A 27500-nucleotide genomic window follows, 5' to 3' on the forward strand; every position below is an offset into this window, starting at 1 on the left:
TTACATGTGTTATATGCCAATAATATTTCAATAAAGCTGGAAAAAAATAAATACATATATAAATGATGCTAGTTTAAAATAATGATGGCCAGTTGGTCATAAAAGCTAATATTATATTGTACCCAAGAATGAAACCATACAAATTTACTGACTTTATACTTTAGGGCTAGGCATACGTAGCTATTAAGCAGTTTATTTGTCAATCAAATAGAATATAAGTATCTTGAGGTTTTAAGCATCCTTCTGTGTTATAGAATTCAAAATCTCACTAAGTACAAGAAGCACATAATTTCTGTTGTAAAAATCCTCTGTCTCAATATCCTCATTACATAGGCAATTCTAATGATCAGGTGAATATCTGCTTCTGTCTATACCCTTTAATCAGTAAACTCTTATTTTTTTTTTATGTTGCAAAAGACATAAAATGTAGGTTCTTGCCTTCTCAGCTTTTACAGTTGATAAATAAAAATATACTAACATAATACTAAAGGTACTATGTCAGAATATAATTTCACAGTGCAGTAGGAACACAAAGGAAGAAAAAAGCAGATCTACCTGGGCATGAGAAAAGACTTCAGGGTCATAAAAATCACAGATAAATTGTTAAGTAAAAAAAAAATTCAAATTGTAAAATTGTATTTACAGTATTAGCTCAGTTAAGTAAAGACAAAATAGAAAAAATAAAGAGGTCGGTATATTAACTATGGTGCCTTTGCATACTGTAATGATGGGTGAGTCTTTGTTTCTTCTTTAACATACTCAGGGAAACATGTAATATTTTCATGCTCGGGGGAAAAACTCAAAACACCAAGATGTGTGGCATCTAGAATAAAACACGTTGAGTCTACTTGAGGGAGAAGAGAAATTTTTTCATAATTGCCTAACTCTTATTTTAATTAACTAGCTTCAGTAAAGAGTCTTTTTAAAAAGGGAAGAGATAAAGAATGCTAAATAGATCCATCTGAGAGACAAACTTAACAATCCTACTACCACTACAGTCAGGTAACATTAACTGTGTCACAACTGAGTGTATATCAGCTTCTAAAGTATAGCATTCAGGCACGTGGAACAGTATTTGTTTTAACACACTCTTTATGGAATGAATTTGAAAGACTTTTCTGAGTTGTCCTGAAGAGAAAAAAAAAAAGCATCCTCCCACAGCTGGTTCCTCTATTTTTGGCTTCTCCTATCCCTGTTTTCATGGCAGCTGAGAAATATTAATGTGAGAAAAGTATCTTTTATTTTAGTCTTTAGAAAGAACTCAACAGAAAACCCTGCATCTTTAGTAGTAGAGGGTAAGAATTCCAGGATCATACTGTGGGGAGTGCATTCCTGGAACCATGTGTGGGAAAGAAAATGTTACATAAAGTAAATGTTTGACTTACATATGACTTTCCCAAAGTGTATGCTGTTTACATATAATGCTAAAAAAAACATATTTCACCAAAAGTTAATATGTCCCCTAGGAATAATTACATAAAATAGGTGTATAATCAATCTCATACACATAAAAGGCAGAGTGGAAGAAAAAATTCTTTAACCCACCACCAATCAACAGAAACAAATGTTTACCAGATCCATTTGAAAATAGGAGAAACATTCAGCTTTATGAAAGACTTTTGCCTGACCCTTCCTATTAATTGTACATACCTATAAAATTAAATGCTTTAAAACATTAATCTTGAAAAAAGTAGTGATCACATTGGATCCAGCAAATTGGCAAATAAATAAATAAATAAATAAACAAACAAACAGTACTGTAGTCATAGATCCAAGCCGCATTTGAAAGGGTAATGACAAGTTACTTCAGTTTTATTGACTCAATCAGATCATATGGTGAGTCATTTCCAGACATATCGATAAACTCATTGATTCCTCTCATTCTTGTAGTCACTGGACTATAGAAAAAAGGATCAGTAGCCATTTGACCTTCATTGTGTATTAAACAAACACCAGATGGCAAGGATTCATTCAGGAAATCCATTCTTTCTTTTTCATAGTCATGTTCACACTGCTGCTTCCCACTGAGCCTTTCTCTCTGCTTGTCATGGTGCCAAAGCTGCCTGCATAGCACCTTTCATGCATCACAGCTTTCAAATCTTGTCCCATTAGTTTCATTTTGTTTCCATCATAAATAATCTCCCACTTTCTCATACACTCTTTCATTATCTAATAATGGGCCGGGTCATTATACAAAGGAGCCAAGTATTAAAGGGTTAGTGAGTACAGTTTGTCCACTTGGTTTCTGGCCAGTGTATGAACTATTTATTAAACAGATAAATTTATGCAACTAAAAAAGGAGATCTGGAGGATGCAAACATCCCCATCCTGCTAACACATTTCAGCACAAGATTCAGTGAAGACACTGGAATCTCAAATTGGAAACTTTAAAACACTATATACCATGAGTGTAACCTAACTCAACCTAATTATTTCAAGAAACACACAAAAGCAAATACCCTACCCTCTGTAAAATTCCGTCACAATTCCTCTCCTTGGCCATTCCCTACACTCATTTGGACATCAGCCAGCCATCCAGAAGTGTTGAAATGTTGGTAAAGCATTCACGAGCCAAGTGACTCCATTCTAAGAGTGTTATCCTATGACGAAATTTCACAGAGTCCAAGAAGGGAGACTTGTCTTTTGGGAGAATGTTGTATAGAGACAAAATAAGAAAGCTGGACGTTATGTGAGATTTATTGCCAACACTGCAAAGTTTAGTACAAACAAGGAGTGCTCCCTGGGTCTCAGTGGAGTGTCCTTCAGTGTTCACAGGAAGTTAAATATTGAACAAATAAAGTATTCTTACAGCTAGAATCAGTTTCTTCCATTATTTCAAGAAAAGTTAAGAAGTTTAGAATGCAGTGTGTAGGATGCTATAAATATAAATATGTCAGCACTGAGTTAAATCATCCCAGCCTATTATTCCCACAGGCAGGCCAATTATCAGGGGATAATTGGGCTGATAATGAGCATTCTGACTGGTCGAGAGGTCCCTCTAGGGGTACAGCACCCCTTCCCCTTATAAGGCTATCCTCTGTGCCAAGAATGGCATAGGTTATAAGTGGGAACATTTAAAAGAATGTAGTATCTTTGAGAAAAATCAGTTTACGTTGATTGAAATAAGATGTGGAATACTAAATATTTTTTAATAAAGAAGCAAGGATACAAGCTATTTAGTAAAACACAATAGAGGTAACGCAATTATTTTGTTTGTTTTTTCAAAAAAAAATATTCCATTGTGTGAAACAATTTCAACCATATTTAGAAAAATAGGAAATAAAAGATAAAAAGACCCACTCATGATTTCAACTCCCTAACAGAGCCAATTTAGTAATTTTAGAGTTTGAAATACATGTTTACTGCAAAGTCAGTTGTATCATTTGTGTAAGCAATTATTCCATTATTTACTGTTACATGTTGACAGTAAACTCATACTAAGCCCTGTCTATGCCAACATATTTAACTAAATATTTTCTGCCTAGATTGCTCTTTCCTGCCCTCTTTCAACAGATAAATGCTGTTTATTCTTCAACTTCAGCTTAATTTTCACTTCTTAGGGGACAGTTTTCCTCTGACTTCACAAAGATGAGTGCTTATGTACCCTCTTACACATTGATTCTTCCTAGCCCTTAACATTGTATGTGATTATTTATCACCCATCTCTTCCAGTGGACAGTGATGTCCATGAGGGCAAACCGATTCGTCTTGCGCTTAGTATTATATCCCAGAATAGCACCTTGCACGTAGTAAGTGCTCAATAAATAACCATTGAATGTCTGACTAAATGAATGGATTTAAGCACTGTCTATGTCGCTCTAGATGGTGAGATCTGAACAAAGAGCAAGTGGTTTGTGTACCGACCCATGAACAAGAATACATAGAGCTAATGACAGAATCTGCCCTGATATTTCCATCACCTTAGCACTTTGTATCTTATGTCCTCAGCCCACTAGCCCTGTATAAAAAGAAAACATAAGAACTGTGAGTGATTATATAGGAAGGAGAAAAAAACTGGTAGAGAAAAAGAAACTGCATAAAGCTCTCAGAAACTGTCAGTAATTATTTACCTTCTACTTTGTTTTCCTTTGAATGAAAGAAATATTTCTTCATAGTTTTCAGGATGGCTCTGTTTTCACATACAGTCCTGATCTCAGAAAAGTTATAAACCTGAAAATAAATTAAAAGGACCTTATCATATACTGTTGGATTCCACAGAGTCAAATTACACAATACATAACCAACCATTTCCAGTCTGAACCTTATCACAAACCTTGCTTAAAATGTTGGTTCAGATTTTTTGGAAACTCGATTCAATTTCTTGTCAACGTTCTCAAGGTTTGTCTTGTGTCTCAGTTTTGCCTCAATTATTAATACCACCTTAAATTCCATTAAAAAAAAGAACAATTCTTATTGTTTTTCATCATATAAATTGTAAGCCCAATTATAACTCTATACGAAAATAAATTATATGTTTTATCTCTATATTTTATAGTTTTAGGTTTTATGGAAATATATGCTTAAAAGTCTGAGGAATTATGGGGCGCCTGGGTGGCGCAGTCGGTTAAGCGTCCGACTTCAGCCAGGTCACGATCTCGCGGTCCGTGAGTTCGAGCCCCGCGTCAGGCTCTGGGCTGATGGCTCAGAGCCTGGAGCCTGTTTCCAATTCTGTGTCTCCCTCTCTCTGCCCCTTCCCCGTTCATGCTCTGTCTCTCTCTGTCCCAAAAATAAATAAACTTTGAAAAAAAAAAAGTCTGAGGAATTAAATAATTTTGACATTTTTCACCAGGATATTTCATTAGATAACTCAGCCACACCATTTCAATTTTTTAAATTATAAACTTTTTTAGAGCAGTTTTTCATTCACCGCAAAATTGAACAAAGGTACAGAAAGTATCCATATACTTCCCTATTCAAACAAGTGTATAATCTCCCTATCAACATCCCGCACTATAGTGGCACATTTGTTACCCACATTTGATGAATGTACATTGACACATTATCACCCCAGGTCCATAGCTTACATTAGGGTTGACTCATGTGTTGTACATCCTATGAGTTTTGACAGATATGTAATGACACATTTCCACCATTGTAGTATCATACAGAACGGTTTCACTGCCCTAAAAATCCTCTATGCTTCACCTATTTCACTCTCTCTCCTCTTCAGTTCCTGGCAACCACTGATCTTTTTACTGTCTCCATAGTCGTTCCTTTTCTAAAATGTCATATAGTTAGAATCATCCAGCATGTAGCCTTTTCAAACTGGCTTTTGTTTTTACTTAGTAATATGCATTTAGATTTCCCCCATGTCTTTTAATGGCTTGTCAGTTCATTTCTTTTTCTCAATAAATAATATTCCATTGTCTTGATGTACCACAGTTTATTTACCCATTCTTCTGTAGAAGGACATCTGGGTAGCTTCCAAGTTTCAGCAGTTACGACTAAATCTGCTATAAGCATCCATGTGCAGGTTTTTATTTTCATTAGCACGAGTAAACACCAAGTACAATTGCTGGATTATAAAGGAACAGTTACTTTACATACTTGCTAGTCTTTGGTATGTTCAGTGTCTAGGATTTTGGCCACTCCAATAGATATATAGTGGTATCTCATTGTTTTGCAATTGCCTAAAGACGTATGATGTTGAACATCTTTTCATATACATACTTGCTTTCTCTGTATCTTCCTTTGGCAAAGTCTGTTCAAGTCTTCTGTCCATATTTTAACCAGGTTATCTTCTTATTGCTGAGGTTTAACAGTCTTTGCATATTTTGGATGACAGTCCATTATCAGATGTTTCTCTTCTAAACATATTCTCCCAGTCTTTGGTCTGTCTTCTCATTCTCTTGACTTGTCTTTTGCACAGCAAAAGTTTTTTGATTTTAAAAGAGCTCGGCCAATCAATTGTTTTTTTCAGGGTTTGGGTCTTTTGTGTTGTATCAAAAAGTCACTGCCATATCCACCGTTACTTAGGTTTACTCTATTTTATATTCTAGGAGTTTTACAATTTTGCATTTTACATTTAGGCTTGTGATCCATTTAGAGTTGATTTTTATGAAGAGTGTAAGGTCTATGTCTAGATTTATTTTTTTTGCATGTGGATGTCCAGTCGTTCCAACACCATTTGTTCAAAAGACTACCTTTTCTCCACTGTACTGCCTTTGCTCCTTTCCTCAGAGATCAGTTGACTATATCTATGTGAGTTTACTTTTGGGTGTCTGTGCTGTTCCTTTTATCTAGTTATCTATTTTTTCACTAATACCACACTGTCTTCATTATCATAGCTTTATGGTGGGTCGTAAGTCAGGCAGTGTCATTTTCCGACTTTATACTTCTTCAATATTCAGTTTGCTATTATGGCTCTTTTGAATCTCCATATAAACTTTAGAATCAGTTTGTTAATACCCAAAATCAGTTTGAGATTTTGATTGGGGTTGCATTGGATCTATGGATCAAGTTGGGAAGAACTTAACATCTTGACAATTTTGAGTCTTCTTATTCATGAACCAGAATATCTCTTCATTTATTTGCTTCTTTGATTCTGCTCAGCAGATTCTTGTGGTTTTCCTCACATAAGTCTCGTACATGCTTTGCCAGATTTATATCTAAGTATTTCATTTTGGTGGTGTTAATGTAAATGACATTATGCTTTTGATCTCAAATTCCACTTGTTCATTGGTGGTATTTGGAAAAGTGATTTTTCTTTTTATTGAAGTACAATTGACACGCAATGTTTCATTAGTTTCAGGTGTATAGCATGGTGACAAGTCTGTATGTTATGCCACTGTCACCACAAGTGTAGCTACCAAACTGTCACCAAACAATGCCATTACAATACCATTGACTATATTTCTTATGCTGTGGTTCTTATCCCTGCACCTTATTCATTTCACAACTGGAAGCCTGTATCTCCCACACCCCTTTGGCAACCATCCGTTTATTCTCTGTACTCATGGGTCTGTTTCTGGAAAGCAAATGACATTTAACCTTGAATCCTGCAAGCTAGTTATAATCCATTATTAGTTTCAGGAGTTTTTGGTCAATTCTTTTGGATTTTCTACATAGACAATTATGCAACCAAAAGTTGTGCTCTGTTTATTCTCTCAATTTTTGTTTGTCTAAGGAAGTCTTTATTTTCCCCTCACTTTTAAAGGATAACTTAATTTCACAGGGCACAGAATTCTAGGGTAGAAGCTTATTTTCCCTCAACACTATTTCACTTCACTCTCCTCTTACTGGCATGGTTTCTGAGGAGAAGTAGGATCTCATTTTTATCTATGTTCCTCTATAGGTAACATGTTTTTGCCTTCTGTCTTCTTTCCGGACTTTTTCTTTATCTTTAATTTTCTAAAATTGAATATACTATGCCTAGGTACAGGATTATTTTATGCTTATCTTGCTTATTATGCTCTGTACTTCCTGGATTTATGGTTTAGTATCTGACATGAATTTGGAGGATTTTGTCGTCATTAAGGCTTTAAATGATATTGCCATTACGTATATGCTACACTTTTTATTGTTGTCCTATAGTTCTTGGACATTCCTTTTTTTCAGTCTTCTTCTCTTTTAAGTTTTGAAATTTTCCATTGCCATATACTAAAGCTCAGAGATAATCTCCTCAGCTGTGCCCAGTCTACTGATGAACCCACTAAAGCATTCCATATTTCTGTTACACTGTTTTTGATAACTAGAATTTTTTTTTAAGTTTATCTATCCCCCCCCCTTTTTTTTTTTTTTTTGAGAAAAAGAGAGAGAGCGCATGCATGTGTAAGTGTGCAGGGGAGGGGCAGAGTAAGAGGGAGAGAGAGAAAATCCCAAGCAAGCTGCAGACTCCAGGCTCAGTGTGGAGCCCAATGCAAAGCCAGATCCTATGAACCATGAGATCATGATCTGAGCTGAAATCAAGAGTCAGAGGCTTAACCAACTGAGCCACCCAGTGCTCTCTAGGATTTCTTTTTAATTCTTTCTTGTATATTGCATCTCTCTGCTTACATTATCCAGCTGTTCTTGCATGTGATTTCCTTTTTCCATTAAAGCCCGTAGCATATTAATGAGAGGCATTTTTAAAATTCCTGTTCTGATAATTCCCACCACTAGAGTATAATTTCCGTGAAGTTAAGAACTGTATCTCTTTGCTTCCCTGTCATTTCCAGAGCCTGGGATATAGTAAGTTTGCAAATATTTATTGAATGAATGATTCCCTCAAAAGTGAAAAGGATTTTCAATCAAAGTGACTCTACGTCTAAGATGTCAATCAGTTTGGATAGTTTTAAAACTCAATTGACTTACTTTATTTGACTAGCAAAGGCATGCAGTCAAAATGTCTTTATGTAGGCATAATTTATGTGATATCTTCTCACTAATATAATTATATGTAAAGTTATTTTCATATCCCCAAAATATTTATGCGATGATATAATATAATCAAATGCTAGAACACAATATGGGGCAATTACCTCAATGAAATTCAGTAATATTTTATTTTATTTTTTTTAAATTTTTTTTTCAACGTTTATTTATTTTTGGGACAGAGAGAGACAGAGCTTGAACGGGGGAGGGGCAGAGAGAGAGGGAGACACAGAATCGGAAACAGGCTCCAGGCTCTGAGCCATCAGCCCAGAGCCCGACGCGGGGCTCGAACTCACGGACCGCGAGATCGTGACCTGGCTGAAGTCGGACGCTTAACCGACTGCGCCACCCAGGCGCCCCCAGTAATATTTTCAATAGAATCATATTACTATAGAAATATTTATTCTATACACTGTCTGAAATTTAATAAAATGAAATGTTATGGCTAGAAAATAAAACACTAAGAACTTAAAAAAAACTTGTTATAACTGGCTAATGTAAATGTAGGTATTATTTTCTCTTCACACTTTTTGATGCTTTCCAAGTTTTCTACCATGAATACATATTGATTTTATAATAAGGAGAGATATTTTTTAAAACAAAGAGTATTTTAAGACGCTAAAAATACAAATATACATTGCATAGTTAAATTAAAGAGAGAAAGGTTAGAAAGAGTGGTCTATTCTCTCCTTTATCTTACTACATTGAGTACAAATGTGGAAATCTTCTGTCATCTCCATTTTGACTCCCGGTTCTAAAACTGTTAACTCATAGGGGTGAGTGATTTAATTATTATATCCTTCCTTGTGTCCTGATGTAAAGTGTTTTTTTTTTTTCTTTTTTTTAAGTTTATTCATTTATTTTGAGCGGGTGAGGAGAGGCAGAGAGGGAGCGGAAGAAAGAATCCCAGGCAGGCTCCGTGTTGTCAGTGTGGAGCCCGATGCAGGGCTTGATCTCACAAGCCATGAGATCATGACCTGAGCAAATAGTCAGGCGCCTGACTGAGCCACCCAGGCACCCCACTGGTATAAAATTTTTATTAGCATTATTTGGAGGCTTTTTTTTCTATCTCATATGTATTAAGTAGCATACTTTGTTAATAAGCTTTATTTTTAGTACATTTCAGATTTATAGAAAAATCATGAAGACAGTAGCGATTTCCCTATACAACTCTGTACCTTGTTGTCCCTATTATTGACATCTTACATTAATATAGTATTTTGTTACAATCAATCAATCAATATCGATATACTATTTTTAATTGAAACCCATACTTTATTCAGACTTCCTTGGTTTACTCAATGTCTTTTTTTTCACTGTTTTTCCTGAATCCTATCCAAGGACAGTAAAATGTAACATTACATTTTACTTGTCAGGTCTCCATAGACTACTCCTCAGTTTGACAGTTATCAGAGTTCCCTTCGTTTCGATGACCTTAATAGTTTTGAGGAATACTGATTAAGTATTTTGTAAAAAGTTCCTCTATTGGGATTTGTCTGATGTATATCTCCTAACTAAATTGGAGTTATATGCTTTTTGAGGAGGAAGATGATAGAATTGAAGTGCCATTACCCTCACATCCTATCTAGATAAAATCAACAGCATTTATCACTGTTGATGTGAACCTTGATCACCTAGCTGAGGGAGTGTTTCCCAGGCTTCCCCACAGTCATGTAATTGTTCTTACCCTTTTCCATACTGTACTTTTTGGAAGGGAGTCACTATGCACAGTACTCACTTAAAGACTGGGGAAGTACGTTTCATTTCTTTGGGGGCAAAGAATTTCTATAAGGGATCTTCATCTATTCTCCTACATTTATTTATTCAGTCATTTATTTATATCAATATGGATTTATGGCATTTATACTTTGGATAAAGTCCACTGCTACATTTTTTAATTCTCTGTTCGTGGTTCTAGTCCCAGTTTTTGAGAGCTCTTTCAGTTGGATTCTGTGTCCCTTTTAACATACCCTCGTCAGAGTATGTGGCGGTGGGGGGGGGGGGTGTAGCACTTCTCTACTTCCTGGTACTATAAGATGATCCAGGCTCATCTTGTATATTTCCTGCCTCAGATCTAGAATCAATCATTTCTATGTGGCACTCTGGTTCCTCTTATTGGAGAATGGTATTAAAAACCAAGATCTGGGTACTAGGTGTGCTCTTTGCTAATGGAGTGCCACTTCTTTTAGGCACTCTAAGTTGTCAGAGCAAATAAATATTTGTGTGCACATTAATCCATGTATATACAGGTATCTATATCTATAAATACTATATATAACCATCTATATCTATATTAAGCTAAACATAAATTCATACTAATGTCTTCAACTCTAATCCATTACCACATTGATCACCTTATTCTTTTTCCTTTGCTTATTAATTCTAATTCTGACACTAAGAAAGATGACTCCACAATTCACTATTTACTTAATTATTTAATTCTAATATACATGTATGGCAGTATGAGAAGTGTTAACCCATAGTCCCATGGAGAAAAAACACTTTATAAACCATAGTATAGTGCTCATGCATGGTTCTTCTACCTTTAGACTTACAGATTCGACTTATTTCCAAAGTTACTTAAGTCAGCACCTTTTCTCCCCACCACCTTCAGTTAGATTTCATATACTGGTAACAAGGTTATATTTTTTTATCACCTATGTCACTCCATCCTGAGATCTCAGGATCTCCTAAATATTTTTTTTAAATTTTCATACATTTATTTTTTACACAGCACCGTTCCATAGGTTTTGACAAATGCAAAATATATATGTCTACCACTGCAGATCATGCTGAACAGTGTCACTACCCTATAAATGTTCTGTGTTTCACCAATTCAATTCCTTTCCTCCCTCCTTGCAGCCACTGATATTTCTACCTTCTGTAGGTTTGCCTTTTTGAAATGTCACATGATTAGAATTATATAGTATATAAGCCTTTCAGACTGGCTTCTTTAATTTAAAAATATATACTTAACATTTATCAGGGTACCCAGGTGGCTCAATTAGGTTAAGCATTTGACTCTTGATTTTGGCTCAGGTCATGATCTCACAGTTTGTGACTTCAAGCCCAACATCAGGCTCTGCACTGACAGTGCGGAGCCTGCTTGGGAGTCTCTCTCTCTCTCTCTCTCTCTCTCTCTCTCTCTCTCTCTTTGTCTCTCTGCCCCTCCCATGCTCGTATGCTCTCTCTCTCTCCCTCCCTCAAAAAAATACATAAATAAATAAAAACTTTAAAAACATTTAAAATTTATCTATATCTTCTCACAGCTTATTAGTTTATCACTGAGTGATATTCCATTGTGTAGACATAAAACGGTTTATTTACTTGTTGAAGAACATCTTGATTGCTTCTAGATTTTGGTGATGACAAAGTTGTTACAAGCACTGGAACAAGCATGTGGAATAAGTGTGAAAAGAGTCAGATAAATATCTAGAAGCATGACTGCCTGTGATATAATCACACAGGTGGGAATATGTTTACTATTATAAGAAAGTTTCCACTGTCTTCCAAAGTGATTGACTAGCATTTTGCCACCCAACCAGTAATGTGGCTCCAAATTCTCACCACCTTTGAGGTATGTAGTGGTATCTCACTGGTATTCTAATTTGGAATTTTCTTTTTTTTTTTTTATTAAAGTTTATTTATTTATTTTGAGAGAGAGAGAGAGCCCAACACAGGGCTGAAACTCACAAACCCTGAGATCATGACCTGAGTCAAAATCAAGAGTCTGATGCTCAACTCACTGAGCCACTCAAGAGCCCCCTAACTTGGAATTTTCTAATGACAAATTATACTGATCATCTTTTCATCATCATCCATATACTTATTTTCCATCTATATATATTCTTTGGTGAGTGTTTTTTTAATTGTTAAATTTGGTTTTTATTTTCCTAGTTGTTGAATTTTAAGAGTTATTTGTATATTTTGTGTACAAGTTCTTTCTAGGTGTGTGTTTTGCAAATATTTCTCCTGGTCTATAACTATTATTATTATTCTCTTATGGTACTGAATTCAATTTGCTAATCTTTTGTTGAGGAGTTTTTAATCTGCATTCATGAGAGAGACTGATCTATAATTTTCATTCCTTGTAATATCCTTGTTGGCTTTGGTATTAGGGTAATGCTGTCCTCAAAAAGAGTTAGGAAGTGTTCCGTATCTGTATTGTGAAAGAGATTTTGGAGAATTGGTATTATTTCCTCCTTGAATGTTTGGTAGACTCCACCAATGAAACTATCTGGGCTAATGCTTTGTTTTTCTTGAAAGGTTAGTAAATGTTATTTCAATTTGTTTAATATATACAAGCTACTCAAATTAGACACTTTTTAAGTTTTGGTAGTGTGTATCTTTCAAGAAATTGTTCCATTTTTAAATATCAATTTGGGGGAATAGAATTGTTAATAATATTCTTTAATTTTTCTATTCATGTACTTGGACCAGTAGTGATTATCCTTCTTTCCTTTCAGATACTATGAATTTGTTTATTCCCTGTTTTTATTTGGTTAACTAGCCTACAGGTTAATCACTTTTGTCGATAGTTTCAAAGAACCAGCTTTTGCTTTCATTGACTTTTCTACTGATTTCCTCTTTTCAATTTTATTGGTTTCTGCTCTAATTTTTATTATTTCTTTTCTCTGATTTGATTTAGGCCTACATTGATCTACTTTCTCTAGTTTCCCAAGGTGGAAGGTTTTTTATATATTTTTAAAATTAATGTATTCAGTGCTATAAATTTCCCACTAAGCACTGGTTTTGCTGAATCCCATAAATTTTGATAGGCTGTATTTTCATTTTCATTTAGTTCAAAATATTTTAAAATGTCTCTTGAGATTTTTACTTTGGCCCATATGTTATTTAAAAGTGTGTTTGTTTAACCTCCAAGAATTTGGGATTTTTTCTAACTATTTATGTGCTATTGATTTCTAATTTAATTCCACTATGGTCTGGCAACATACCCTATATGGTATACTTTTTTTTTTAATTGGTTAAGGTTTGTTTTACGACTGAGCATATGGCCTATTATTAAGAATTTTCCAGGTAACCTTGAGAAGAACATGTATTCTGCTCGTGTTGGATAGAGTATTCTATAAGTGTTTATTAGTTTGGGTTGATTCATAATACTTTTCAGTTCAACTATATCCTTCCTGATTTTCTATCTGGTTGATTTATCAGCCACTGACAGAAGGATGCTGAACTATCACAGTGGATTTGTTTATTTCTCCTTGAAATTCTGTCAGTTTTTTATCTCACATACTTTGATGCTTTTTTGCTGTGGGGGGTGTGTGTGTGTGTGTCTGTGTGCGTGTGCCTGTTAATTGTTATGTCTGCTTAGAGAATTGGTCCATTATCATTATATAGTGCCTACCTTAATCCCTAATAATTTTCCAAAGTCAGCTATATCTGAAATTAGTACAGTTATCCTTGTTTTCTTTTTGTTAGTATTAACATGATATTTCTCCATCCCTTTACTTTGAGGCTGGGTCTTTATACATAAAGTGGCTTTCTTCTAAATATCATACAGTTTTGTCTTTTAGTTAAATAAAATAATCTCTGTCTTTTAATTTGTATATTTAGGCCATTCATATTTAAAATATATTTTGATATAGTTGGATTAATAACTACCATGTTTCTATCTGTTTTGTTTTCATTGCATTTGTTCTTTGCGCCCTTCTCCTCATTTATTGCATTTTCTGGTTTTAATTTAACATTTTATATGATTCCATTGCTCTTCCTCTTTCAGCATATCAAGTATGCTTATTTTTAAGATGTTTTAGTGGTTACACTAGAGTTTGCCATATATGCTTTAAATTAATCCATGTCCATCTCAAACTACATAATACCACTTCACGTGTAGTGCAGCACCCTCAAAATAGTATTCCTGATTTCTTTCTGCCCCTTATATTGCTGTCACCTATCCTACTTATCCGTGAGCTATAATCACACAATATATCATTACTATTATACTAAAAGCAGTTATCATTTAGATTAATTAAAAATAAGAAAAGTAGCATATTTAAATTTTAACAAAATACCTTCAACTATTTCTTCTTTAATGTTCTTCCTTTCTTCATACAGATCTGAGTTTCTGAACAATATTATTTTCTCTCTCCCTAGAGAATTAAAAAAAAAATATTTCCTTTCAGAGGCCTATTAGTGACACATTCCTTCAATTACTGTTTGGCCGACAAAGTCTGCATTGCTGAGAAAAATCTTATCTTCGGAAAAATAATTTCACTGGATATTTAATTATAGGTTGAGTTTTTTTTCACTTTAAATATTTTATCTCACTCTCTTCTTTCTATCACAATTTTAGAAAGGATATGTGCTCTAATTTTTGTTCTGTTTCTTCTATAAGATGTTATTTAAAATGTGGCCATTTTTTTATAATATATTCTCTTTGCCTTTGGTTTTCTGCAGTTTGAATATGAGTTGCCTACATTTGTTGTTGTTGTTGTTGTTGTTGTTGTTGTTTGTCCTGACTGTATTTTCTGGAATTCCCAGGTTTGTAGTTTAGAGCCTGTTATTAATATTGGAAAACCTCACCATTATTACCTCACATATTTTTTCTGTACCTTCTCTCTTCTCATTCTGGTATCCCAGTTGTATGGAGGCTATACTTTTTGTAACTGTACCACACTTAGTGAATGCTCTTTTCATTATTTTCATTATTTTTTCCCTTTGCGCTTCTTTGTTGAAAGTTTATAGTAACCTATCTTCAAACTCATTTATTTTCACAGCTCTATAAATTGATGAGCCTCCCCCTTTTTTAATGATTTTATTTTAATTTTTTAATGTTTATTTTTGAGAGAGAGAAAGAGAGAGACAGAGCATGAGAGGGGGAGGGGCAGACAGTGAGGGAGATACAGAATCTGGAGTAAACACACATACAAAGCTGTCAGCACAGAGCTTTATGCGGGGCTCAAACCCACAAACCATAAGATCATGACCTGAGCCACAGTTGGATGCTTAACTGACTGAGCCACCCATGTGCCCCTATTGATGAGCCCTTCTAAGGCATCCTTTGTTTTCATTTTGGTGGTTTGGGGTTTCTAGCATTTTATTTTTATTCTTTCCTAACATTTCCATCCCTCTGTTTAGCCATATATTCATGCATACTGTCTACTTTTTTCATTAGCACCCTGAACATATTAACATAGTTATTTCAAACTCCCTGTCTCATTTGCAGCTCGTGAGTTCAAGCCCTGCAGCAGGCTCTGCGCTAACCACTCAGAGCCTGGAGCCTGCTTCAGATTCTGTATCTCCCTCCTCTCTGTCCCTCGTCTATTTGCACTCTGTCTCACTCTCTCTAAAAATAAATAAATATTTAAAAAATTAAATTCCCTGTATCATAATTCTGACATCTGTGTCATATCTGAATCTGGTCTGATGCTTGCTTTGTCTTCTGATTGTGATTTTCCTTTGTCTTTCAGCATACTTTATAATTTTTTGTTGAAAGCCAAACATGACGTAACAGGTAATAGAAACTGAGGGAAATAGGTGTTTAATGTAAGGTCTTATGTTAATATGGCTAGGAGCAGAGCTGTGTTTAATGTTTGCTATAGCTGGACCAGAGGATTCAAATTCCTTTAATGTCTTTGCTTTTGTCTTGTTTGTCTTTGGCTTCCTTAAGAACTCTTCCTTAGGTAAAGTCTGTCTTTCAGTTCCTTGAGCTATAATATTGTTAAGATACTAGATACCTTTTGATGAGTTAGAAGGGAATGGGGAAGAAGAAGAATTGTACACTATTACGATTGAATCTCTTTCAGTGGGCCTGTGCATCTGGGATGTAACCTTCACAAGTTATAGTTCTTAGATTTTTTTCCCCCTTACGTGTTATTGGAAAACTACAGGAGGCTGGAGCAGAGAAAATGCCCTTCCCTTAGGTAGCTAAGACTCTGGTGAAGTCTTTCCTCTGAAGAGTAGCCATTTGATATGAGAACACTCTTACAGTATTTCACAATGGCTACTCTTCCCCTCCCTTGTGAGAGCCAGGAGGGTATCTTTCTTGGCTCTTCAAGGTGAGAACCTGGTATAATTCCTCTAGATAAAACCCAAGAAATTGTCAGGGACCCCTTAAGACTAAAGCTCTCGGAAGCCTCTCACTTTCAAGCTAGTCTACACTCAGCCTCTAACAACTCATCAAAATGCTCATTTAAGTGTTTTCAACAATGTATGACTCCAGGACCTTCTTCGTATGGAATGGAGATGGAGACTGATTTCTCATTTGCCTGTCCTTCTGGATTTCAGGGTGCCAGTTTGTTCTGCAACCATCATCCTCTGATAACTCCAAGAAAAGCCATTGATTTTGTTTGCTCAACATTTGTTTTTTTGGTTGCAAAAATGGGAGTGACAACTTCCCAGCTTTTACATGTCAGAACTGAAATCAGAAGTTTGACTTCTTTTTATTTTTAAATCACTACTGCTAGACTATTTTGCCTGCACAAAGTCTCAATACCTCTGAAATTAACTAACCAAGTCTGTTGGTCTCATAAACACAGACATCCATGGATGGGCTTGCCTCTCCCAAGGCAACAGAAGAAATCCATGTGCCAGAGGAAATTTTAGCCCTGGAGTCATTCTCAAGGCTCTGGAAACCCCCACACTTGAAAATATAAAATTGATATCATCATCATCCAAGTTTTTATTTCACTGCTTTTAAAAGTAGTGAAATATATGCCACAATATGTCTCATTCTAAAGGTTGAAAATTTTATGCTATGACTATAATGACATCATCCTGCCTCCCACAGAAGGCTTTTGCTTGGAGAGTTCAGCAAAAGAACAAAATTAACAGGAAACGTCACTTTCACACACAGATGGAAAAAATGTTAACATCTTCTGAATTCTATGACAGTCTCCTTGATGGGAACATACATGTCACCAAAACGTACCAACAATGTGCAAACACATCTTATGAACAGGTGCTAAACTGAGGTCACTGCTGGAAGATGGGAGCTTTGGCAGTACTGAGAACAAAAGATTCCTCCTAGGTGTAGTTTGAAGCTAAGAAATAAGAATCACGTGTAAGGAATGTTCCAGGCAGGATAAAACTTGTGAATGCTTGAGTGACAATGTACCGAGGAGGCTTCCTATTACTTCTATTCTACCTTTATTTCATAGATCGTGAACCAATCCTACTCCTTTCTTAAAGATTTTGTGGAATAAATTAAAAATTCTCTTCTGGTTAAATAATGTTGTGATCATTCCAAAAAGAAAAAGAAATATGTGATTCTTCTCTCTCCTTGAGGACTGACTTCAGTAACATTAAATTATGAAAACAGTACAGAAATATCTAGCAGATTTATTTTGCTCAAAGTTTCCCTATGTATTCCCTAAGTGGTCTAACCTCTAAAATGTATTCCATGTTGCCAGTATACTGAGAACAAAAAAGAACAACCAAAAGCATATATGGCTAGTTCTATGTCTAGGGAGAATATTAATGTGAGTTTTCTATACATAAGATAAAAAAAGCCACATTTATTTTCCTTCCCTATTTAATCCTAAAATCGCTTTCTCTTGAAATGTTCACGGAGCTATAACATGAGATTTTTAAAATAATATTTGTGGTAATACATGTAAAATGAGACCTGCATAATGTTATAGTGAGAAGGTAACATTCTTGATCAGTGCATGGGAGAGGTGTATAGGGATATCAAACATTAAGGGTTTATAAGGCTGGGTTATTGCTCAAAGAACTGAATGTGAAATAAAAATGTTACCATACTACCATTATCTAATCCCTTCCTCATCCACATCACATCACACACATACCCGCACACACCACATATGCACATACCTCATACGTACAAATATACAGATACCTTCTTCTAGAACTCTGCTCCATTAATTCTTTCCTTTCTATGGCCTGTGTAGCATGTTACTTTCTCCTGTCTCCCTCCTTCAGGCTAGCAAAATCTTTCCTCAATTCTACTTTCTTTCCAAGCTATAGCACTATCTTCTTCCTTTTATAACTCTTTTGTTATCCCTCTCACATTTGAAATTGTGGAAAATTTGTCCCTATTAGACAATCAAGTACACATCAAATACAGAGAATGGTGAACAAAAGTTCTTTACTTTCCCCTTTAGCAGGATCTCCCGTCTCTTCCAAGGAGAAACATGAGGAAGTCTCTTTCCTAACAGCTTCCTTCTCATTTGCCATGCTTCCTCAATGCCCTCTACCCCAGGATCCTTTATCTTCTTTTCTTTAACTTCATCCCAAGCTGTCAATCTATTCCAACTGGTTTTCCCAATATGAAAGCATGTGTGTGTGTGTGTGTGTGTGTGTGTGTGTGTGTGTGTGTGTGTGTATTTTGTGCTGGTGAATGGAGTTTCAAGTCCTCTGAGTATTTCTGGAGTATGAGCATAGGGGGTAAAGGACCGTGGTTATCTAGCAATATTCAATAACCCTCCTCAAACTATTTCATTAAAATTATCAATAAGACTCTGTATCTTCTTAGTTTTCTCCTTTCTCCTATTTATAACTCTGTAGTATTTGAGCCTTCCTATTAATAATTTTTCACTTTAACTGGCCAGTGGAACAAAATTCCCAGTGCTTTTCATTCTGTAACTCTAAAAATTCCTTCTCTATCTCCTTCATGGGTGTCTTCCTAAAGAAGATGGACATGTTACTAAATAGAGACATTGCTGAAGGTATGTTTTTGGCTTTTGTCTCACTTTGTATTTATTCTTTGAGTCATCATACCTCTTCTGCTTTTTCTCTGTGTAGATGATGTTCACACTAGCACTGAGGAGGTGACATCTAAACTGGCTTTTGAAGGATGAGTGGGAATTATTAAGATGATGATGGGATCAAAATGAATGTGGAAAATGGTGCTGCATACACAAAAATACAGACAGATCAATTAGGATGGCAAATTTAGGAGAACTGCCAACATTGCACATGAGTGAGTATAAACTGTGCACTGGTGTTGTGCAATGCTATATCCTTGATGGAATATTAGGAATAAGAAGGAGCTATGGAAGCTGAAGCCACAGCAATACTAAAGTCATTCATGATAATGAAATTTGAACTTTATTCTTTACATTAGTATATCCTAAAGCAGGTTTTCAGAACAACTGATTGATAAAAAATTGATGTGTATTTAAAATAATCCATAATCATATGAATTCAGGCCACAAAATCAATCACATTTGAACAGGTTTCTTCGCTAGAAGGGGCAATTTTTAAAGTATTTATTTATTTTTCAGGGAGAGAGAGAGAGAGAGAGAGAGAGACAGACAGACAGATAGACCATGAGTAAGGGAGGGGCAGAGAGAAAAAACACAGAATCTGAAGCAGGATCAAGGCTCTGTCAGAGGCTGATCTGGGGCTCAAACCCAGGAACTGCAAAATCATGACCTGAGCCGAAGTCAGACACTTAACCAACTGAGCCACCCAGGTGCCTAGAAGGGGTTCTTTATAGTCAACTTACCCCCTAATTCTCTTAAGAATATAATATGTGGTATTTGCTATGAGACCCTTTGACATTTTCTAGAATATACATTGGGAATTTGCTTGAACAATGGGGGTCATAGAAGTAATTAACTTCTAGTTTTAAAGATGACTCAGATAACAGTACAAAAAATGGCTTAAAGATATAAATTGGATAAATATTGCCACAGGCAGTCACATAAGAGAGGAAATGAGGATAAATGAAGCAAAATGAGTAATGAGTAGTTGATCTCACAATAATTGGTAAGAAAATGATGTTCTGGGTAAGGCAATGACACAGATAATGATAATGGAGAGGAGTAAGACATTTTTCAAGAGCTTTTAAGGAGGTAGACTCAGTCTCCTTGTTTGGCTTTTTTTTTTTTTTTTTTGTAGGTATACTCAATAGGATTTGGTAGGCAGTAGATATGGGGGATGACAGAGGTAGGGAAGAGTCCAGTATAGGACCCTGATTTCTGACAGAGTAGGTGTTTGAAGGACTACAGTATGATATAGACATTCAAATCCAGGATGGGGTGGTGGCTGTAGGGGTAAGGAAGTTGCAAAGAGGGTGGATGCTACAGTGTAAGAAACATGTGAAAAGACAGTAGAGGAAAATCTTCTCTACAATTTTGCATGGAACTACACAGCTCTAAGAGGAACATTTTTTTCATGTCACGTGACTTAGTAGGTTGAATAACTAGCTCATGTGATATACTCTCTCAAAGATCCATTTTAATTTATTTTAATAATATTTATTCCTATATAAATTTGATTGATATATTTGGTTGCCACTAAAGCTTAGACAGAACTCAGATCTGGTACTACAATGAAAACTCACCATTATTCCTTGTGCTGATCTCTTCAAATAATCCCATTTCTGTCAAACAAACCAACAAATGAATTATTCTCCAATAAAAGAGTCTGGAAACCATGGTTGTCTCTATTTCTTCCTTGATATTCCAGTCCTAAGATTTCACCATTTTATTATCTCTCATTCAGAAGACTCAAAAACAATCCTGAAAGACACAAAAGTAGAAGAAAATGAATGAAAAGACATACTATGTTCTTTGGAGGAAAGACTTAACATAAATATGTCAACACAATAAAACATCATTAGGGTTTTATTTTCCTTAAAGCTAAAGAGAACTTAGTTGAAAAACATAACAAAACAAGAAAGGTAGCAATAAGTCTGAAACAAAAGATAACTCTAAAAAAGAGAAGAATGAGAATAACCTTTCCCTAGAAGGAATTGGCACACATTATAAAGCTTCTGTAGTTAAAACAGTATGGAATCCATGCATGGAGAAACAAAGTGACATAACATAAAAAAAAAAAGAAAAAGAAAATATTTACAGTGACTTTAAAACACAAGTAGACTGTATATCCTTAGTTAAATACATTCTGAGGTACAAAACAATAAAGCCTGAAAAAATAACAAATCCTACATTTTGAGGATATATATTGTGACTGTATATCCTTAGTTTAATATATTCTGAGGTCAAAAAAACAAAGTTTGAAATAATAACTATACATTTTGAGGACTTACATTTGAAGATATATATTAAGTAGTGCAACTATAAGACTGTTACCTTTGCAGTGAGGGAAAAAGCAAATGAGGTTTTTGTTTTTGTTTTTGTTTTTAATTTTTAATGTTGATGTATTTTTGAGAGAGAGAGAAAGAGAGAGGGAGAAAAAAAAATCAGTGGGGTAGGGGCAGAGAGAGAGTGAGACATAGAATCTAAAGCAGGCTCTGGGCTTCGAGCTGTCAGCACAGAGCCCGACGCAAGGCTCTAGCCCATGAACCACGAGATCACAATCTGAGCTGAAGTTGTACGCTTAACCAACTGAGCCATCCAGATGCCCTGCAAATGACATTTTATATATGATTACCATGGAAAACCAGAAGTGTTGGCATGAGAGAAATAGGAACCAAATGTAAAATCAATAAGGTTAGGTAATAATCACATACACCTGAATTTGAATTAGAACTCACAATAAATATCAATTATACAAACTCACAAACTTTATCTTTAAAAAATACATGCTTCTTAGACTTGTGCTCTGAAATATGAAAAAACAATGACTGACTGTAAAACATTGAGCACTCTTAGCACCGATTTGTGGTCTTTACCATTTCACAACACACGCAATAAAGTCTTCTAGGAGAATGGGTGATTCTGAGTGTTGGATAGAAAATTTAAAAGATGATCTTGAGACGTCTTGCCATATAAAGGAGTTAGAAAGCTCTTAAAGCCTACCAGGATTGTATCAAAAAGATACAGAAGTCAACCTAAGGAGGTTCCCAATTCAGCAAAGATAGGACAAATTTGAACATTAATAAAGATAATTGCAATAGATTGAAATTCATCAAATATATTTTAACATGAGTTTATTTTATTTCTTTTGAAATAAAGAAAGAAACCCACTGGAAACAGTTCCTATAGCACACACAAACAAAAAGCAAGCAAGCAAATATTATATGCCCGCTGATAGTACATAGCACAACCTATAAGCGATTCTTGCCAAAAAAAAAAAAAAAAGTCTAAATCTGATCAAGTTTTTTAATTTAATCACCATTTTGTGGGGAATACAGGAGACAGAAGAACATTATAAATATTACCATGAATATGAAATTAGCAAATATTGTCTCTGTCATTTTAATGCGTTTCAAGATCAAAAAAGAGATACAAGGTGAAATTAAAGATTAAAAATATTTAAGAAACTTCATTAACCAATTACATACAATGAATGGACTTTATTTGGATATTATTCAAAGAAAGGACTTATAAAAAATTTCATACAAAAATTATAGAAACTTAACTACTGACTACATACTTGGGATTGTTAAAATTGTTAATATATTAGATATGGTAATAGTATATGCCTATATTCACTAATGAGTCTTTATCTTTTAGAAATTCAAACTCAAATATATATAAATTACAGGTATTGATGATTGACTTCAAAAAACTTAGAGTTAAAGATGTAGGTTGAAGAGAGATAAAAAAGAGTGGTCATGAAATGATTACTTTTGAAGTTGGTTGGTGAATATATGGGGGCTTGTTACATTATTCCATATACTTTTTTATTTTCTAATATTTCATAATGAAATGAAAGAAAAAAATCTCATATATTTTCTCCTTCTCCAGTCTCACATCAGCTGCTCATTTTCTTTTCCTAAAATATTGCTATAGTAACTAATGTTATCAACGTGAATTTTCACCTCTAAGATTTACTCAGAACACGCTCATTAGATTCGTCCTCTAAAAACCCTAAAAAACAACTTTTTTCACAAGTAGCTACTTTGCTCAAAACTTGTAAGTGATTCTCCACTTTCCTCGAAATAAGTGATCATAAGTCTGTTCAAAATAAACCATCATTAGTTTGACATCAAAGACACCTTACAATCTGTTTCCATCCAATTCTCTGAACACTTCCCTCACTTCTTTTTATGAGCTTGATGCTTTAGTCAAAGCATTTGTCCACTTGTCTGCTTGTCCTGGAAACAGATGTGGGAACTCCACCTCCACTCTTGCTCTTACAAGGCTGTCTGAGTAGTTGCCCTTCCTCTATATTTATCTTAATTTGTTCCTTTCTTGAAGGTCTATTCAAGTCTCACCTCCTCCATGTAGCTTTTCCTAAAGACTTTTCAACTACGGTCAACTGTCTCTTATTTGAACTCCAGCAGCAATTACTTTCCTATAACTCATTTTATCACATGCTACTCTACATGCCTAGGGTATTTTAATGCCCAGACTCCACCCTCTTTGATGTCAGGGAGTGTGTCAGATTTCAATGTACTCAAGCACAAACTGTAGAGCCTTATACAGAATAATTGCTCAATAAATGTTTGCTGATGTTGCTGCTGGCCTTGCTGCCATTATTAATGATTGTGGTGGTGGTGATGATAATGACGGTGGTGGTGATAATGATAAAGGAAGTTCATTTGACAATAATTGCCAGGATCCCAAAATTTCTTCATTGAGATGACCTTGAATCTAAAGATTTACGACTGAGTTAGAGTATTGATTCATAAAACTAAATATTCAACTTGCGTTTGGTCCTAGAAGTCATTCCATATGTCCCAATAACCTAGTACTGCCAATTAAGATGGATTAAACATACACACAAACAAAAAGAAAAACAAGAACAAAAACAATACCCCTATTTTCAAATTCTTCATTGACTTTTTACTCCTTAAAGAATTACAAATGTCTTGATAGAGGATTAGAGGTTTACAGTCTAGCCTAAAATCCAAAATCAAATTTCATTCTCATTATTTCCCTATATGTACTCTGCTTCAGTTAAAATAGTCTAATTTTAAATATATTTGGAACCATTTCTCTTCTTTCTATTTCCATTAAACTTCCTTAGTTTAGATCTTCATAATTTCTTGGATTGTTTCAATTCCTTTTCAAATCCACCACCTGGCTTCCAGTCATGTTCCCTTCCAGTTCATTCCCCACCCACCCTTCACTAAAGCCCAAGAAGGATTTATCCTGCTTAAAATTCTTGTATGACTTTCTTAGCTATAAAGGCTAAATGCCTTAACGTGGTGTACAAGACCTTTTATGATATTCACTTTCATTACTTCAAATGTCTGCTATATGCTATGGGCTTCCCATAGAGTGGCCAATACTCTATGGTCTATCCCTCTATTGTCTAGTGAGAGAAAAGGAGAAGAAACCCACACACATAAACATATGATAAAGACCAACAGGAACCAGGATAAAAGGGGGGGAATACCATGAGAAAGAAATATAGGGAGATCTAATTTATTTTTTTTTAATTTTTTTCAACGTTTTTTATTTATTTTTGGGACAGAGAGAGACAGAGCATGAACGGGGGAGGGGCAGAGAGAGAGGGAGACACAGAATCGGAAACAGGCTCCAGGCTCCGAGCCATCAGCCCAGAGCCTGACGCGGGGCTCGAACTCACGGACCGCGAGATCGTGACCTGGCTGAAGTCGGACGCTTAACCGACTGTGCCACCCAGGCTCCCCGGGAAATCTAATTTAGATTGAACAGAAAAGATCTTCCTGCTGATGTAACATTTAAGTTGTTTCCTTCATGTGGAGAAAAAGTTACTAAGAGTTTGATAAATCTCAGAGGTTAGAAAGAGAAGTGAAGTTACAATATATACCATCTGTTTATGTTTATTACCTACTTGATAAATTATAAAAAAATTGATAGCAAGTTAGCTCTCTATATAAATTATGATAACGCTTTGTATTATGTTTTGCATTTTGTCATGTGTCTTTTATTTTTATAAATATTTTTCCCATTAGAAGTTTAAAAGTTAAGCAGCATTCTATAGACCTAAAGCTTTGTGTTTCCTGCTTTCCCTTAATACTAGATTATCAGTATTTCAGATATACAGATATACAGTCTTTTCTAGTTTTAAAATTTAACACTTTAATCCACCCGATTTTATTTTTGATAGTCATGAGAGGGGAGCTATCTGGTGTTTTCTAAATGGTTAGCCATTTATTGAATAATAATAATAAGGACTAGCATTCATGGGGGTTTACTATGAGCCAGACACTCTGCCAAACGCTTTGTATTTATTATCTGTTAATTCTTACAACCCAACAGGGTAGGTAGTGTTATGCTCCTCAACTTTCAGACAAAGAAGGTGAAGAGCAGTTAAGTGATTTGCTCAAGGTAATACAGCTATTAAACAGAGGAGCTAAAATTAGAACTAAGAGGTATGACCCAAGAATCTATTCTCTTCACAATTAATTTTTAATTTACAGTGACTTCCAGAATCCTTGTCTTGTTCATAGATTTGAAAGGTCTCCTATGCCATATAATAAATTTCTGTTTTATATATTTAAATACGCTTCTCCTTGGGCCATTTCTAGGCTTCACATATATACATATGTATTGACATGTATATGCTTTTACATTGGTAGTTTTAAGCTGAATAAAAGATTAGTTATTACTTCCTTTTGCTCCATGTTTCTACGCTTCTATCAATTGATGCATTTAACCAAATTATTTTTGCATGTCAAAATGTGTTCACTACCTGTAAGCTAAAAATTACCTTTCTTGAGCTTATCGGCTGTTTCTCTCTCGCATTTTCTCACCTTATTTATATGCCCAACTTGATTGTAGAATTTGCTCTAACAATGTTAAACCTCATATAAAATGGTTACATTTTTTATAACTTTGTAGTAAGAACATTCTTGTTATATAAGAATAGATTAGTTTCTAATTGCTATCTGCTGTTCTGATGTATTATAGTTCTACGACATTGAAGACACTGAAAAATTAGAAAGACATTCTCCTAGGCTCACACTCTCTGCTATTAAAGTACAAATATTATTTGCTCTCACAGTGTGCTACACAGAAAGCTCAGCTGTAATTTCGAAGAACATAATATATGTTGATGCATCATGATCTCTTGAGATACTCTTTAAGAGGAACATCTCCTCAATGTTTCTCCATAGGGTTATTGAATTTCCATAGGGTCCATCTTTCCTTCCTTAGCAGAGCTGTTGTATTAATCAAAATTACCACCTGCTCTATTATAGAATCCTTCAAATGACTTCTCTCAACTTAATATACTTATATTAGATGAAGCTATCAGTGAGTTATTGGGACACATTCCCTGCTCTGTTCATTGCAAACTAGCTCTGAGTTGGCCACTTAAGGAAACTGCATTAACTCTTTCAGACCACCAGGGTGCCATTTAGGGCCCTCATGTAACATTTTCCTTAAACTAGGTCATCATGATGTCATTTAATCATTTTAGAGCACTGAAATAGATATTTATGAGATGGCCTCTCAGAGTCTGAAAGAATTAGTGTAGTTCTCCATAGCCTATGACCCACTCTGAAGTCAAATGACATGAACTTCTGTTAGTATGTCAGTCATTTCCGAGTCCTGGCTACAGTTCTCAGGGAGAATCTGAAACATTTAACAATGAGAAGGGAATCAGTTAAAAATCTGCAATCCAGTTCACTCAAAATTATTCACTGAAAAGTTATTCTTGTTCTCTCTTCATTCCATTCCTGTTTCCAATGCATAACCATGGCTTGGTCCAGGGCCTATTAGCTGGCTGTCTATTCTTACCAGATGACACTTACCTAAGAGAAATTGTCACAAATTGTAGAATCACAGAGCTGGAAGTTACTTATAGGAACTATCTGGTAAAAAAATGGAGTTATCTAGGTAGAATGTTCAGTAAACCATCTTAGATTAACAAGAAATTATCCTCCACATTTTCTTTCACTAATAAGATACTATTTTATATTGAGATAAAATACTTTCTTGTATCTTACTGAACATGTTAGGATTTAGAGAAAACATCACCTAGTTGTTCTCTGTAGAAATTTCTCTACTGAGTAAAAATCTTTTGACCTAATCTTATGAGATCTGTGAAATTGTCAGAATATAATATTTTTATAGCCCTTAGCACAACCTACAGGAGATGTGTGGGAAACTGTTTATATTGTCACTTTTTGTGACACCTTAATGAGGTGAATGTTCTAGAAATTGGGAAAAAAATACATGAAAGAAAATGTTCCGCTGCGTTAGAATAAAATTAGCCTTTAAAAAAAGTCTCCAAATTTCCATTTCCATATCTATTACCTGCCTATTTTTAACTGATTCAAATTCCCAGATATGCATGTATTTATCGATTCTCTGCAGAACTTTTATATAATGCAAGGAATGAGATTATACCTTGTGATGTCATGTTGCTGTATTTAA

At 34.9% G+C, this 27500-nt stretch overlaps 1 long non-coding RNA gene across 1 annotated transcript in view; it reads right to left on the reverse strand.

Moving 5' to 3' along the window:
* Positions 1–27500, reverse strand: part of LOC121031602 (uncharacterized) — a 140543-nt gene that overhangs the window by 16607 nt on the left and 96436 nt on the right. Inside the window, exons 3-5 of the long non-coding RNA XR_005790798.1 lie at positions 27474–27500; positions 20624–20801; positions 4071–4170 (exon numbers count right to left, since the gene is read on the reverse strand). The exon at positions 27474–27500 is cut by the window's right edge and continues 73 nt beyond it. This is a non-coding gene — a long non-coding RNA (uncharacterized LOC121031602). The remainder of the gene's footprint in view (positions 1–4070; positions 4171–20623; positions 20802–27473) is intronic.

This window comes from Herpailurus yagouaroundi, unplaced genomic scaffold (genome assembly GCF_014898765.1).
Source record: "Herpailurus yagouaroundi ecotype Mexico unplaced genomic scaffold, PumYag 141, whole genome shotgun sequence".
Taxonomy (NCBI): Eukaryota; Metazoa; Chordata; class Mammalia; order Carnivora; family Felidae; genus Herpailurus; species Herpailurus yagouaroundi.